We start from the raw sequence: 14,544 nt of genomic DNA, 5'->3' as shown, positions 1-14,544 counted from the left end.
AGATACAAAATCATAGGATTATCCCCACTCCGACTAGGAGCAAAGCCCTGCTTCTTTAAACTCTCTCCCAAAGCATTTAACACAAGCCTAAATCCTATAATAACTAATTCCTAACACCCTCTTACTGAGACACCCCACTTTTCCCTACGGTATACATTCTCACTCCTCAATAAGTAGCAAACCCTGTTTGACTACATGCAGTTCCCTGGTGGTCTCTGGCTGGACGGCATTGATGAGTTCTTAGTCCCCCTGGAATGCCCTCCTCTCATCTCTCTGCCCATACATGTTCAACAGAACTCACCTCCCCCTGTAAGCCTCCCCTGTTGGCCTTCCATATTTCAGGTGGTTCCATTTCTTTTAGTCTCCATAATGCTTGTATTTAGCTGCTACTATTAAATTTGTATTTCATAATACTAGACAGAACTGTAATCTTAACTATTCTCTAAAAGATCTTTCCAATTCTAAAAAATCATATTATTCCATTGTGTTGTTTTAAAAGTTTTATGTATGGTTCTTTATCTCTCCGAATAGGCTTTCTCACAAATACACCTCAAATATGTTCTTTCACATATCTTCTCCTTCCACTTCCTCCTATCATATATAAACAGAGTCCACTACACATAGTGAAGAACTACAACCAGTCATACATCTAAACAGATACGAACTCGGCTTTCCATTTGTTGGGGAAAGCTATGATGTTCCATTAGTAAGTTTGTTTAGAGCAGCTTCAAGTACAGATCTTAATAGCTGGAGTGTATTCCACAGACCTACTATACTCAGTATATGTTAGTGCTTTCGCTCTCTCTCTCTCTTTCTCTCTGTATATATCTATTTTTTATTTATCATATTTAGGGCAAAGTACCTGTACATATAAAGGTAAATCCAGGCCATGGTAGCTGGCAGAGGTCCCTGCTCTTCAACTGAGTTCAGTGACTAAAATTAAGCTTTCCAAACATCTGACTTGCTGACGTATATATCCTGCATAATGATAGAGATCCTGTACTGAGGGGAAAAAACCTACTAGATTATTAGGTTTTCTGCCAAAGCCGGATATAATCCTGCTGGACAACAGTCTTTAGATGACCTGCCCCCATCTCATATTCAGATGTCTAAAAGTTAACTCTCAGTCTCCCTTCACAAACATATGCCCCTGCTGGCTTCCCCATTTCTACGGCCCAGATTTGATATTGACCTTGCCCTGCCAGGAACAGGATGACTCCCTGAAGACCCAGGATGAGGTCTAGACTCAGGCGGATCTGGGTTTCCATGACTACATCATCTTCCAGGGTAGTTCCAGAAGCTCAGGCAAGTGACTTAACCTCCATTTCTTGGCTTTAAAAAAAAAAGCCCTAATATTTACCCTCCCAGGACTCTAATGAAGACTTGGTGAGATTATGTAGTTAAGGTGCATGGCAGACACTTTACAAACGTTAGCTATTTTTTCCTTAGTAGTGTCTGACAACTAATAGAACCCAGTTTTCCCCTGCGGAGGCAGTCGCCCATTCCATATTCTTAGTGACTCACACCAGGAGTAGATGGTAGCCAGAATAGATGGTATAGAGTTCCTGTTCTCAGGTCAACGATCAAGCCCTACTTGCGCTATTGAACTGCCCACCTGTTCCTGATACCACTCTCATCTGACTTTCCTTACCACATTCCAAACCCCAAACCAAGAATCAATTCTTCCCTGGCATTCCTGTCCCATTTGCCTCTGAGCTTGGACGCTCTGCACCTCCACCCTGATAACCTCTATTCCACCCTCTCTGGTTGCCGATTAGAAGGCATAGCATTGCACCTGCCCCTCAATTTGGCCCGCTCTCCTGGATTCTGCCCTTGGGCTCGAGAGGTCGTTTAGCACAGTGTCTTAAAGCACAGGCTTTTGTTTTGGACCGCTGGGGTTTGAATCCCAGGTCCACAATTTAAGGACCACATGACCTTGAACAAGTTATTTACCCCCTAATTTTCAGTCCTCTCACCTTAGAGGTCTATTATGAGATTTAGTATAATGAACTTAAAACATGTAACAGGGGACCTGGCATATTAGGTAGCTGTTCAAAAAATGTCAATGCCACACATATAAAGGTTTTGTCTCTAGCACTCCTGGTGGCCAGTCTTCCTTTCTACACAGTCCAGTTACCATGAACCTACCCACAACAGACAGCCATTTCACCCACCAGCCCAGCCTATCTACTTGGTCTAGCCCCTCCTGATATGTTTCATCACACACATGCTTGGTCAACACAGATGCTCCTTCATCCTGACATACAACCTCACCAGACTTTCATAATGTTGTCCACATATTCTAACTTGGGACCTATCACCTTCTGCCTCCTAAATGATAACCCTGCTCTGAGCCTGCTGCCTCCCCTCTGCGCATCTCCCACAGCCCAATGAATCTGTATAAACAACAGTTCTGTGGTCATCACTTCACTTTCTTGTTCAAGCTTTCATTGATCTATAATGCCCAAAGCAGGGGTCTCCAACCTCATGATCTCTAGATGACAGGGCTTCTGTAAATAAAGTTCTTAGGCTGGAAATAAGGCACTGGGGTTTTTGCTAAAGGTACAAAGATAAATAGTCAGCTCCTCATAAAATAATGTTCTGTGAACCACAGTCCTTGTAGCAAAGTCCACTTCTGGAATTTGCATGGCATCTGAGTTGTCTCCCTGCGCAAACTTGACATCATAATGCAGGGGACTGTCCCCCCAAAAGAGGGGGCAATTCTCCGTAACAGCAGACAGTTTTGATTGGCAACACTGTTAGCTTGGGAGAACCATACCTCTATGTGACTAGACAGAACGGTCCATCACGGTGCCTCTACCAGACTCCTGCTCTCTACCCCACCCCTGGCATCACATACACAGTACTGGACACATGATCTGGCTAAGACTATCATGGTACTCCTCTCTGCTGGACACAGAGACTGATTCAATGATCGCCAAAGAAGGGTCAATCTGAGCCCTACCAGGAGATTTCTAGAAATGGGACCCGGAAGGGATAAGACTTCTATTTCTTATGGATCAAAAGGCCAGAGATGCAGGCTTGGAGCTATGAAAAATCATCTTCCTCAGCACATGGAAAAGGATCTCAGGATGAAGCTCACTCAGAGAGAAGGGGAGCTGATAAGCAGGGAGAGAAAGAACCACGTCTTGTGTGTCTCTGGCATCCAGTTAGGACTGAAGCAAAGTCTACCTCTGGACTTTCCAGTCACATGAGCCAAAAAAATCTTCCTCTTTGATTAACCTGGTTAAATATAGGTTCTTCGCATGTATACGCAGATGAATCCCAACCAACTCCCTTCCACAGGAACACAGGGTAGAGTGGTGGGAAAGAGGACTGGTCCCCGTTGGAACGCTTAATCCTTGAACAGATGACAAGGACACTACAGGAAAGAATGCAGAGCTCCACATCTTCTCACCTTGCTCACATTTCTGTGTAATTCCTATGACTTCTGTGTAATTTCACCTCTGGTGACAAAGTTTCCAAACCGCAACCTGCTACTGGAACATATCCCATTGTTTCACAGCATAATGCCCAAGAATCCACACCTTTATACGACAATTCCCTTTGCCAGCTGCACTGAAAGCTCTTGGAAGAGTCTTACCAATGAGTCTGTAATAATCAAATCCCCAGAATTACTGCAGAAGGAGAGGGAGGTGAGGTAAGAGAAAGCACAGACAGAAGCCATCAGACTAAACATCAACGATCAGAACTCAAGATATTTTAGGAGGTCTCTATCTCGTAATTGGAGACTCTTCTCTTCCAGAATGTAACCTAAATTTTTACTCAGAAATCTGAACCCCTACTAAAATGTGACACCAACCTTATCTCTCCCATTTCCACAGAGTTTCCAGGGGATGTTCTATCTAGCTTCTCTTATCTCTACAAATCCTGCAGAAAGGCAATGGAGCTGACTGGTGCAAGCATACTTTGCAGTGTTAGTGCTGGTTTCATCACCTTTCCGCTCTAATTACTTCTTGGGTTGTTATGAAAATCAATTGCCATTATTTCTGAAAATTCACTGAAAACCATCAAGTACTAAGTGAGCATTGGTGCTTATTTTACTCTGCATTCTGAACAAAGACCATCAATGATGGGCCAGACACCCCAGGTCAGATCTTACCTCCTATCATCATTGTATTACCCTTTCCCTATGTCGTCCCCCAACCCGAACTCTGCTAAAGACACCAACACCACCCTACTACATTCTGATTTCTCTCTCTCCTTAATTCCTCTAGCACTCATCACACAGTATTTTAAAAAGGGATGGAAAGATCACAGCCCAAAGGCTTTTATCTGTCGATGAGGGCAGAGAAGCCCAAAAAGGCCAAGGAATGTAATCAGTGGTTTGGTCAGGATAACAGCTGGTTTTTCCAATTCCCCATCCAATGCTTTTGACAACCCCCAATGCTCAGGGAACACCCCAGGTCCTCAGTCATCCCTGGCATATTTTCCAGTCCCCTCTCCACCAGCCTGCAAACTCCCATACCAGAAGCTACTTTGTCCTCCAGCAGCTAGTATGACACCACAAGTGTTCATCCACGCTCTCTGAGTGCTTGGGCACATATCACACCTTAGCAGACAAAACAGATCTAAGTCCTAAAATGCATACACTTGATAAACCTGCAATTCATATACTCCTTAATAAAACAAAGGGTCTATCTCACTGCAGGCTCGTTTGTTCCATCTCTACGTAAGTTCTTATTCCAAATGTGTTTTGCTTGATGCAGACTCCCCATGCTGTCTCCTATTTAGGGAGAGTAACATTAAGTGAAATTTATATTTAACTGCCTCCTCTTTTAAACTCTACATTCTATTTGATAAGTAATATGCACTGCCGTGAGGATTTATTTTTATCTTCTAATCATTTTGCTTAAGATATATAAAAAGTGACATCTTCTTTTATCTTTGTTTTTATCTATTTTCTTACGCCAAAGATAAACGTATTTCCCTTTAAGCTGAGAGTCATTGTGAAAATGAGAGAATTTAAACAAACAATTCAGACTCACTCCCCTATAAATCAGCAGTTACCTTTATCTGCCCAATGAGCAGTTGTCAAAATTCTGAAACTACACAAGTCCAACTATCACGTTTTAACTCCTAGAGCATTCAAAAGCTTCACTAAAAATTTCTCCGAGTTAAAATAACAAGTACAGATTTCTTTACGACCATCTTGCCTGCAGAACCCCTTCGATTACTGGTGTCTTTGGGGTGCTACACGCATTTACCTGGACCTGACACAGAAGCAACAGGTAAAACCTTCCTGTGCCAACTGCCTGGAAACTGCACACAGGGACTTTCCACAAAACAACTCTCATTCACTGAAGGCTTCCCCAGCCTAGAATACACAGCTATGTATAACCAGGTAACAAATTATAACAAAATCATTTCACAGTTATGGGCTCTCTATTAGGACTTGCTTAGAGAACATCATTCCTAACACCACAGAATATATTTTAAAGAGTAAAAAATCCCATTACATTAAATTGCGAAAGCATTTAACTCTAGTTCCACTTAATGGCAATAATTTCTGTTTAGAAGGTCACTTATTCCTCACTTAAGCTGTTTGGAAAGCAGGAAACTATGAGCAGATGCTTCAGCATGGGTGAACGGTAGCAGGAAAATAAGCTAAGGTTTAAGAAGTTTCAAAATTTAGCCTACTTTTCACAAAATGATAATATATTCTAGTATCAGGAGCCAAATAACAAACTGAAGGTCATTTTGTGGAATAAATATTACCATAATGCAAGACATGACAAGCCACCAAGGTAAAGGAAATGTTTTCAATATATACAGCTGTCCACAACTACTTATGATGGTCTCCAGAAGAAAAAAACAAGGAAAGAGACACTCGTTCAACATACTTTAGTTTTTAAATACACCACACAAAGGTGTACCAGGGTGGACTACAATTAGTAAATTACACTGATGTGAAGCATATGACTTTCTGGCTTTACCGATGCCTGGTACTGAACAATGAATTGTTTTTATTACAAATCCTCTCTCACACTCACACACACACACACACCCCTCAATCTAAATCTAAGGGCAGAAAATACACAGAGAGAGCTTACAACCACACAATATGAAATGCTGGCTTGGACAATTAATTATGGCAAAGGACTGATTAATGAAGCAAATCTTGCAAACCCTCAGTCCTTTCTCCTGAGGGCAGACTCTACAGGAAGAAGAGCGGTGCAGACTCTGGCGGTAATTGCTCGGCCTCTCCGTTTTCCCTATGTAGACACCACCACGCACAGGTCTGGCTTCGGGAACCCTGAGCGCACCTCGCCTGCCAAGCCCCCCTCTAAGCGAACGCTGAGAACGTCCTCCCGCGGACCGCTGGCTCCGGAGCGGAAACAAAGGAGGGTGTAGCTGGAGAAGCCCAGCCGCGCGCCGAGGCTCCGGGATCCCCGGCGCTGCTCCGCGCGGCTCGTGCGCTCGGGGACGGGGAGTCCCGAACTGATGGCGGACTTGGTTTATTTCCCAAACTTCAGAGGCAGTGTTTACCCCGACTCGCTAACTCTAGCGGCTGAAGCCGGCGCGGGGGGTGGGGCGGCGAAGCGGCGGGTTGGGGCTGCGGCGGCTGCCCACCCACCTCCCCACGCCAGCAGCACCCTTCCTTCCCCTCACCTGTCCTGAGCGCGGGGACTCGGCGCTGCAGCCGCCCCTCGGGGCTCTCACTCCCGGAGCTGCTGGGACGTCTGGCGCCTCCGGAGACGAGCTAGGGAGGCGGCGGCGGGGTCGGGGTCGTCAGCCGGAATCCCGGCGGCCGCAGGCAGCCGCTGTCTCCCTCCCCATCCCGGCGGGGCTCGGGCGGCGGAGGCGCACGGCCACCGCGGGCGGATGAGTCAGGCGAGGGGGCGGGCGGCGAGGGACGCGGGACCGTGCCGAGGGGCGGGGACGTCCCTACCCCCGCGCCGGCGGGGCGGCGGCGGCCTCTGCGGGGAGGGCGCGCCTCTGCCTGAGCCCCCCAAGAGTCGCGGGGCCGCCGGCCGCCGCCATAGGGCGCACGGAATCCGAGCGCTCCTGCCCTCGGCGGTCGCCGGGCGCAGCGCGCTGGGCTGGGGACCGGACTCCCAGCTCCGGCGTCGCCACCGCCCAGAAAGACAAAAAGGACCCAGGGGTTGGAAAAGGAAAAGTTTTCTGCTCCGCTCCAGAGGGATCCCAACGAAACCTTACGCCCTCAGCGTCCACGAGGCGGGTGAAGGGCAGGGCGCGGGTGAGGGGCGGGCTTCCAGGAGCGTCGGCGCACGACCGCCGCCCGGCTGTGAGCCAATCTCGCCGCCGCCCACGACCCGTGGGCACTCCCCCGGCCCTGCCGCCCCGCTCTCGCGGCCCGCCTCCTCCTGGAGGGTGCAGGCTGGATGTGCTCCTCCCCGCGCCGGACCCCCAACCCCCGGACCCGCGCCCCGCGCCCCAGCCGCAAAGTTGCACTTCTAGAGCCGGGAACACCGCAGACAGAAACCTTATCTTTGGGAGCAAAATACTCGCTTGTAGGAGCTCTTCTCCGGCTGGAAGGCCTGAGCGCGTGGAAACGGACACACCCACCGCAGGGGCGCCCTTTCTGCGGTGGAACCCCGCCCCAGGGAGCCGGGGCCCCGGGACCCGCCAGTACCCGAGAGCAGTGGCAGAGCCCCGGCCGATTCCGGTTTTCCTAGAGCGGGCGCCTCGGCCCCACGCCCCTCGGAGTCTTTTTCAGACGCCTCCCGGGCGGGTCGGGGTCCCCCTGGCGGGCTGCGCTGGCGCTGCGCGAGCGGAGCCAGACCCGCCCCGAGCGACACTGAACCGCCCTGTGAACCGCTCTGGAGCGCCCGGCGGATAAACCGCGGTCTGGCCGGGAAAGGGGCAGCAGCGGCGACGAGGATGGACTGGTGGACCGTTGAGGGCTTCGATGGCCAGTGCTGAGGTTCAACTCCAAGTATCAGAGCCCAGGCGGGAGGCCGGTTTCTCCCCCTTGCCCCCAAACATCCCCTGAGTGGAGACTGCCCTGCTCACCGAGCAAACCGACATGGCGGTTACCTCCAGCTGAACGGAGGTAGAAGCGATGACTGTATAAATGCAGGTCAGTTCAACAAACAGTTTCATGGGAGAGTGGAATAGCGGCTCTGCGATCCGCGGCGCGGAGCGGGTCAGAGCGCACCAGCGCCCACCCCGGCTCCCAGCGCGTGGCGGCGCGTGTGCCCAGGCGTGTCTCCTGTGTCTTAGGTGATGGGCCAGAAGGCAAGCACAGCTTTCTGGTGCGGTGGACTTGTGTATTTCAGTGTGTGATCCGCTGAACTCACTTTTTTCTACATAGTTATTTTATTATTACAAATTAAAGTTTAAACTAAAAATAAATCTAGAAATTTGAAAAAAAATGTTTTTAAGAGGAGTTTGTTTCTGGAGATGGAAAATGTATGAGAAGGAGGAAGGGAGAGTGGGAGAGAGATGAGGGGGTTCCATGCAAAACTTTCCACTTTAAAAAAAATCTTGGAAATCAGATAAGAGACTGCAGAAATGGATTGCTTGTGATACAATCTTCCTGCCTTGACTAGAAAAAAATTGGAGATCTGGCACTTTTAGTAAAAATTTCACAACCAAAATGTAAAAAAAAAACACCTAAACTAAAAGGGTTGGGAGGTTGGGAAGGAGATGGAGAAATGAGTCACTGCTATAAGCCATCTGTAGTTTTCTTTTTAGCCCACCTGCATCTAGTTCTTTAGCCCACAGCCGCCTGCTCAACTCTCTTAGGTTTTCTTACACATTTGTCCAGGCACACCATCAAAGGAATGTGATTCCACCGGGCCTTTCTTCTAGTCGTAGCCTCTACATTTAGAAAGAAATACCCTTGCACTGCGGGGAGTGGCTCAGAGATTGAGCATCGACCTGGGATCCGGGCGATCCTGGTTTGATTCCCGGTCAGGGCACATGCCCGGGTTGCAGGCTCCATCCCCAGTCGGGGGCCTACAGGAGGTAGCCGATCAATGACTCTCTCATCATTGATGTTTCAACTCTCTCTCCCTCTTCCTTCCTCTCTCTGAAATCAATAAAGATATATTTTTTAAAAAAAAATACCCTGAAGCCACCTTTCCCTATAAAGCTCCTGAGAGTGAACACCTCATGGTTATGATCACTAGCTTCCCAGGAGGAGGAACAGGCTCATAGTGTCCTTAGAGGTCGTTCAACAAGGCATCTTATCTAAGACAAGCAGTGAAATATTTAAAATGGCCATCTAACCATTTTAGACATTGAATGACTGAGCCTTCCTCAAAGAGTGACCGATGAAAGGAAGAATTAGCACATTCTTATGCCACCGATATTAATGATTCCTCATTTCTAAATTTAGATTTCAGTGATTCAGCCGTAAAAGAAGCAACAGAAAAATGAACTTTATAAGACCACCAACAGGGAATTATTTACATTTCTTTTAAAAATAATTACTATTAGTCTCAGAAAAGATTAGGGTAGCATGTCCTCTAAATAGAGGATTATCTACAATTGAATAGACCAAGCAACTCTTGAGATATTAGTTATAAATTCTTCCCTGGCACTGAGTGCTCAAGGCAAGCTCAGGTAAATTACACATTTAACATCTTTTAGTGGCCAGCATCTTTCCATCTGAAAAAACCCCAGTGCATGTACCATGCCTAATAGATTCTGAATTTAGCTCCATATCCACTTTTAAAGTAATGGATGGGACGTCTCGCCATCAAGCTTCACTGCACTTCACACATAATATTTTTTCCTGTATCCTTCCAAGATGTATAAATTTCCACTAGAACAAGCCCATCTCATAAGAGTATGTATTGGAAAGAGAACACTCCTCCCTGTGATTCAGCCCCAACTACCTACTAAGAGAGGGACTTCAAGCCTTGTTCCTCTCATCCCTTAGGTAGAAACAAAGTACCCATTTCAAAAGGTTTTTTTGCACATCGAATAAAATAATACATATAAGACTCTTCACCTGTGACATAGGTCCTCAACACGTAGCTACACAAGCACAACACAAGTTTTAATCCTATTAACATAGTAAAAAAGATTTCCTCTGGAATCAAGAATTAATTTGAAAAAAATGTTGAAATATGAAGCTCAAGATTTTTATTCCTGGTGCCCTATAAATGTAATAAATTTTTAATGAATTAATTTTGAAAACATACATTGGAATGAAAAACTAAGTATTCTTAAGTAGATCATGTAATGAGGCTAAGGGAAGGCCTATTAGAAAATTTATGTGGGATTATACCCATTTTCTTTTGCCGTAAGTGTAGCCCATAGCTTCTCCAGACTTGAGAAGGGGGTCCTCAACCAGAAAATAAAAATATCTTCAAAGGAAAACAAGTCGAATTGTTTGCCAGACTCTTATCTGAATTACTTTGCTCCAGCTGTGAAATAGATTGATAGCCTTAAAGCCCCAGGGGTATCTCTGCTGGCAGCCGTCATTGCTGTTTCAAAACAGGGAGTAAATAAAAGCAGTGTCACTCAAAGAAAATGATCTGTCTCATTTTATCCTTAAAACATAGAATTTGGTGGAAGGAATACAGGAGAAAGAAAAAGGTAGCAGAAACACATTTTAAAGTAAATTTTAAGGGCATTTTTATTTCACTCTGATTTTGACTAGCACTTTGACACATTTTAATTTTTTTCTCTCTCATTATGTACAATTGACTAATAGTTCAGTAGATATAGTGGCAGAAATTTCTGTTCATCAAATGTGCAAGTTAGATTGCCACCCTCTCAAGTAGATATTTTATAATATTGAGGCTGATGATCTTACTTAAATATTTTATGAATTCTGTATTAACGTCCTTATTTGATAATGAGCTTGATTAAATTCTTTTTATCCAAGGAGCACTGGCAGCATGCCTTTTAAAAATGCAAAAGGGGCACCCTCTGCCCTGTCTAAAGCCCCAGTTCTCTTCTCTGGGCCGATTTGTACCTATATGAAGGGAAAGATCACCACATAGCTGATAGCAATCCAAAAAGTAATTTAAAAAATTCTGTGTGTTTTGTTACTATGATCCCACCACAGAAGACATTAAGAGATTTGAAGGAAATGGCAGGGAAGGTGATGGTGACATCGCACCTGTTCCACTGTCCGTGGTGCTGAACGAGTCATCGAGTATGAGCTCTTGACAACTAGAAGTATGGTCTCAGGATCCGCAATACAGCCATTACTCGGGAGTTGTTAGAATAGCAAGGTCCCAGGTCCCAGCCCAAACCTCCTGTACCACGCTGCAATTAACAGCATCCTCATATATTCATCTGCTTGTTACAATCTGAGAAGTGCTGCACTGGGATGCGGTTCATGTTGCCTTGTGATTTTCCTGGTGCTCTGCTTATATCACCCCTCACAGCAGTTTCTTCTGGAGGTGCAGCCCCAATGCCATCTTTAGCTACATTTAACTTGGGGGTGACAGTGTGCTGTTAAGAGAGTATAGCCTTTGAATCAAACAACTAGGTTAAAACCTCAACTTGTACTGACCACTGTGAGCTTCATTGTCCCATCCATAAATGTCAATATTATTATATATCCTTATAATGCTGTTTTAAGGATTCAATAATAATAAAATAGTATTTGTAAAGCACTTGACATGACACACAGCAGATAAATCACTCAAGCACTGTGTGAGTGTTACATCCTGTACCAAGGAGGCGTGCCCTCTCAACATAAACTGTCAGGCATGGTAAAAAAACTTAATCTACAATTTCAGCTCAATCGAGTCAACAGTACATTTACATTAAATTAGTTAATACAAAAAATACTTAAAACCCACCAAATCTTTCAGTTTGGTGCTTCTCCACCCCCGTAATTATAACCTGGAGTAAAGAAAGATAAGGTCTTTCTTGACAATTATATTAGATCTGTTTTTATCAAATTAGAACAAGATGATTTGGTATTTTGAATTGTAAAATGTTTATAAATATCTGGATGCCTTAATTCTACTACCAACAGAAACCTGTACACATGTGCAGCTAACTTGGTAAACAATAATCATTTACACTCATGTACAGACTCTAATTAAGCCATAATGTTGGTAAAGTATAATGCAGTTTAAATTGTGTTAATTAGGAGCCCTGGGAATACTGTGTCACACATTTATTTTAGAACATGAGGAAATATTGACACAATCTTTTTTTTTTCTTCAAAAGAAATGTCAAATTTTATCATCTGCTCTATTACAATAGTCATTCAATGAATTTTGACACTAGGATCATTGCTCACTGCACCACTGCTGATCTGGAAACACCTGTTTCTATAAGGGAATGAGCTATCATGAACTTGAGAAAGTCAAATTTTCTTTTTAAAAAAAAATATATTTTATTATTGATTTCAGAGAGAGAGGAAAGGAGAGAGAGAGATAGAAACATCAATGATGAGAGTCATTGATCAGCTGCCTCCTGCAAGCCCCCTGCTGGGGATGGAGCCTGCTACCCGGGCATGTGCCCTGATGGGGATTCGAACCAGCAATCTCCTGAATCCTAGGTCAATGTTCAAATGCTGAGTCACACCGGCGGGGCTCAAATTTTCTTTTAAGTGCTACATTCAGTTTTTAAAGTTCCTGGAAAATAATCTTTAAAATATCTCAGATATCATTTCTTTTAGCTCCCTCATTTTTTAGTTTATGAACATGAGTAAAGTGCCTGTCTCAGGATCATGTAACCAGGGAGTGAACCCAGGTCTTCCTATTTCTAGTTCAGTAATTTTTCAAGACTCATAAAACATGACTCATATTAGGCTGATATAAAGCCCCCAGGTGACTGAGAGATTTTTACATATCCCTGGGAGTATTTGCATTTTCCCATCCTTACCACACCTCCACACCCAAGGAAACAGCCTTATGGTAAAAATAAGAGTCCTTCAGTTTTAGAATGTTCACTTGAGATTCCAAGGTGTGGAGATTGGGGGCTGACTGGAAGGATGGCAGGAAGAATGTCTGAGTTTTCAGTGAAATAAAATCTTTTCTAAGTTAACAGCTTATTCTAAAAAATCCTGAGAGCATTCCTGAAATTTCACCCCTGAAATTGCCTTTTATAGCAGATTCTACAATAGCACCTAAAAATCAATAAAAGTAATCCTAGAAATAATTAAATTTCATTGTCATTTCCAAAAAGTTAAGTCTTCTTCCAGAAGTTTTCTAAAATTAGGTATTTGACTCCATCTGGAAAAGTCAAATTTTGTTTCTAGTAGTTTTGAACCAAGGCCTCCCAACATGGTGTGAATTTCTTAGGTTCACCAGCTACGTTGCTTATCATTTCTTTTTCTTTATAGGTAAAGCCTTTGATAATATTATAAAATTTTAATAATATTTGTTGCAGCTATCTTTCAAGAAAGCTTCTTACTGTATATATATGAAGAACAGTTAAAATCAATTAAAATATTGAGTTACATATAAAACTTACTATATAATTAAGTATTGAGTTTAATAATAATTGGGTTAAACCTTTTTTAACAGTGGAGTTTCACATTTTTAAGCAATCATTAAAGAGAAAGATGTGTACATTTGCAATAGGAGTTGTGTTGTTCTGTCAAGATGAGATAGTGTTTCATATTTTTAAAAGGAGGGAAATCCTTGAGAAAACAAAAACACACCATGGCTTGTAGAGACCCTAAAGTGACTTTTAAAGCTATTAACTTTAATTAATTCTAAATATGATTGTAAGATATTAAAATTAATAGACCAATTCTTCAATAAAATTAATTGAAAATTATGCCTAATGCACAGGTTGCTTAGCAATTATATATTTATGTTTTCATATCAGTTTTTCATAGTTGCTTCTTACTTTATGCATGGTGGCCCAAAACAGCTCATTATGATTCCAAACAATTTTTTTCTGAAGTTTACAAGAAGCATCTTGTTAAAAAAAATTCTAAATCTCTGATCCTTAAGCATTTTATTTTCTTTGTCATTATTTGTTAAATACAATGTTATTTGAGAATCTGGTGAAAGCTATAGCTCCTCATTTCAGAAAAAGACACTTGCAGTCATATCCACAATTTTTTCCTTTGCTTATAGAGAATTCACTGTGGGACCACCCAATTACCCATAGACCTGAGGTTCAGAACCCCTATTTAAAAGCCACGTCAGCATTTTATGTTATGGTCAAGAGACATGTTTATGTTTTAGCTTTGTAGCAACTCTTTCTTTCCCTGCCAAGTTTAATGCACTGACAGAATAACAAACATGAATCATTTATGAATAGTTGAAATTTAGTGAGCTGAATTTACGAGGTGTTTGGGTGTGGAAAGCACATAATTACACATTTTAATATATTAGCCAGTCAGCGGGGTTAGAGAAAGTAGAGAAGTTAGAGAAAGTAGTGAATTGTCATCCTTCCATCAATCATTTCCTGAAAGCTTCCCAAAGTGCATGTTTCAATGTGTTTAACAGCTTGCTACCGTAACAACAAACCTCCACTCAGACCACTCCTGGGGCACCATCCCAAGATGCTGTCCAGGTCTTCACGCACTGGCAGATGTAGGTCACTCCTCACCAGCACAAAGTTCTCACTACACACACACCCGTCACCTGGGCCACAGACTCTACTGTCCCAGAATATCTT

The 14,544-nt window shown here is 43.8% G+C and overlaps 1 protein-coding gene across 6 annotated transcripts in view; it reads right to left on the bottom strand.

The window, feature by feature from the left end:
* The window catches only part of TMEM200A (transmembrane protein 200A), a 57,355-nt gene extending 49,010 nt beyond the window's left edge, over positions 1–8,345 (bottom strand). For 2 of the 6 annotated variants that reach the window (XM_081141136.1, XM_081141137.1), the window contains exon 1: positions 7,619–8,345. The gene's annotated coding sequence lies outside the window, so the exon portion shown is untranslated. Of the gene's footprint in view, positions 1–6,150; positions 6,173–6,633; positions 7,341–7,618 lie in introns of those variants that run through there. The other 4 variants (XM_081141135.1, XM_081141134.1, XM_081141140.1 and 1 more) reach the window with 3 other exon arrangements.
* Positions 8,346–14,544: the final 6,199 nt, after the last annotated feature.

This window comes from Miniopterus schreibersii (genome assembly GCF_964146895.1).
Source record: "Miniopterus schreibersii genome assembly, chromosome: 6".
In the NCBI taxonomy this organism is placed as follows: domain Eukaryota; kingdom Metazoa; phylum Chordata; class Mammalia; order Chiroptera; family Miniopteridae; genus Miniopterus; species Miniopterus schreibersii.
This window is presented reverse-complemented; position numbering and strand designations above follow the sequence as displayed.